Genomic DNA, 2,597 nt, shown 5'->3' on the forward strand with positions numbered 1-2,597 from the left:
TTTGTTATATGTATTTATTTATATGATAATGCGCAGGAAAACATGAATAAATATTTGTTGTGCTAAAGCGGCATATTATTGCTCTGTAGTGATGTAGTTGTTGTTGTTGGTACTCTTATTTATTGTATTTATATATGACTGCAGAGACGCCTGTCGCATGTCGGCAGAACTGTATGCCCCCCAAATTGTGATATTCGCTAATCACATAGCATAACATGTGCGGTCTCTGACTGTAAATTTTCTATGTAAATCAAATCAGTTTTATTGCCCCTTTTTTCTGTTTATTTTGCGTGAATTCATGCGATAACGCTGATGTAATAAAATATGACAGCCTTAAAATCACTTTCGTTTTAGTTTCTTTAAATTCACCTACTTCCTTTACTTTTACTTGATATTTATTTTTTTTCAAGTATTTTTAATTTTCTTGAGGAAATTCAAAAACTCCTGTCTTTTAAAAAAAGTTCGTTCGGGCTCAACCGGGATTTGAACCCGGGACCTCTCGCACCCAAAGCGAGAATCATACCCCTAGACCATTGAGCCGCTTGCAGAGTAGTCGGAGTTGAATGGCTAATAACAGATAGGGGCCTAAGCTTACTTGTGTCGAATGTTTAAACATATTTTTTTTTGTTTTTTTTGTTTTTTTTTCAATGGTATGACATTGACCTTGAACATTAACAGTTGGCATAGCATTCATAACAACATTCATATTCGATAACTAATACGGGTTTTTATAGGTAACTAAAAAAATATTTTTGTAAGATGTAAAATTGGTTAAAATTTTAAAAAGTTTTTTTTCTTTTCTCTGACGAATATATGTACATACATATATGTATTTAAGTATGTTTGTAATGCAGTCTTATTCAAGTATTCGCTATCAAAAATGTATGCTATTTATCAACTCAAACTGGTTTAGCCATGAAAACAAAAACGAAAGCAAATTGCTGTACGCGGTGCGCATACAAGATCTTCAATGCATATTTTGGTTATTTTTTTTTTTTTACCTGAAAACTATACGCGTTGGTACTTAAGCACCTAAATATGTACATATGTATGTACTACGTACTACTTTTTTACATATATATTTGAAATGTGCACTGCTTTCGTTGCGCCAATTTTTGTTGTTTCTTCAGCGCCGATGTGCCGAAATTGGTGACGGTGTGTCAACAGGGGATGTAGCTCAGATGGTAGAGCGCTCGCTTAGCATGTGAGAGGTACGGGGATCGATGCCCCGCATCTCCAGATCGGTGTTTGCTTTTTTTTTAGTTTTTCTGATTTCGTTCTAGTTTCGTGTTGTTTTAGAAAAGCTTTAAATTTTTGAATAAATATGTTGTCGTGATGGACAAAATTTTATTTACTAAGTATTAAGTACTTAGTACAAAAGTATTTAGGTATTTATGCTATATTATGCTAGTATTTACTTATTTTCACAGCCCTAAATAATTAGTCTATAAGTGCTTAGTTGGTTTGACTATTTCAGGAGTTTTCGTAATTTAGGGACTATTTAGGGACTATTTCGAGACTATTTCTACATTCTTAGGATTAACGCGATTGTCGGGACTATTTCGGGATTTTCGAAACCACTTCGAATTTTTAGGACTTCGGAGTTTTTGAGGCTTCTATAGCTTTTGAGGTTGTCCCCATATTTCTCGAGTCTGCTTCGAGATTTTTAAGATTCTAGAAACTATTTACAAATATCATCCTAATAACCGAAGACTCTAATATCCGGCCGCGGACACTACCAGTTTGATCAAAAACTTTATCATAAACGGAAAAAATAAAAAAAAATCCCACGTAAACTTTGTATTTATATATTCCAACAAATATATCGGATAAAAAATCGATATCAAAATCGAAACCGAAAATTCCCAAATAGGTCCGAAAATCACGAAATAGTCCCGGGAATCCCTAAGTGGTCTCGAAAATCCCGATAGTATCAAGAATCCCGAAAGAGTCTTGAAAATCCGGATTTAGTACCGCGAATCACTAAAATACCGAAATTGTTCTCAAATCGGAGTGTGATGTGTTTAGGTGGGGTGTGGCGAGAACGGGTAAGATGAGTTCAGCTTTGGTGAGTTAAGGTTTGGTGAATTTAGGTGTGGTAAGATCAGCTGTAGTGAGTTTCAATGAGGTGTGGTGAGTTTGTGTGTGATGAGTTGATTTGAGGTGAGGTGAAATGAGTTGTGGTAAGGTACGTCTAGGTGAGTTTAAGGAAGGTGTTAGTTTTTAAAATTTTTCCTAAATCATAAAGAATTTAGTTTAAAGTATTTAGCCATCGACTAACCAACCTCCTAAATACATATGTAATTGCTTAGTACTTGAGTATTCTTATGTTCTTAATCTTGAGAGAAAATTTTAAAATAATTCAACTGGAGAAAAACATAAATAATTTTTTGGAGTGTATTTCTGATTATTTTTCAGTTTTATAATACAAGTATGTACGCACAAGTACACAAAGAATGCCTCGCAAAATCTACTTCAAATACATGTGTCAATGAATTCTCAGTACTCAAATGTTATTTCAGAGAAATACTTTAATTTAAGTAAATGATGAGTCGAAAATTCACCCACTCCCCTAAGCTTTCAGATTTTTATTAATA

At 33.8% G+C, this 2,597-nt stretch overlaps 2 non-coding genes across 2 annotated transcripts; one reads left to right on the plus strand and one right to left on the minus strand.

The window, feature by feature from the left end:
• Window positions 1-468: 468 nt before the first annotated feature.
• Window positions 469-540, minus strand: TRNAP-UGG (transfer RNA proline (anticodon UGG)). The gene has a single exon. It is a non-coding gene; the product is annotated as a tRNA-Pro (tRNA).
• A 626-nt stretch (window positions 541-1,166) lies between these two features.
• TRNAA-AGC (transfer RNA alanine (anticodon AGC)) lies at window positions 1,167-1,239 on the plus strand. The gene has a single exon. It is a non-coding gene; the product is annotated as a tRNA-Ala (tRNA).
• The last annotated feature ends 1,358 nt before the right edge of the window (window positions 1,240-2,597 follow it).

The sequence above is a fragment of the Rhagoletis zephyria genome, unplaced genomic scaffold, assembly GCF_001687245.7.
Source record: "Rhagoletis zephyria isolate East Lansing unplaced genomic scaffold, Rhagoletis_zephyria_1.1 Rzeph_scaffold_42100, whole genome shotgun sequence".
Lineage (NCBI taxonomy): Eukaryota > Metazoa > Arthropoda > Insecta > Diptera > Tephritidae > Rhagoletis > Rhagoletis zephyria.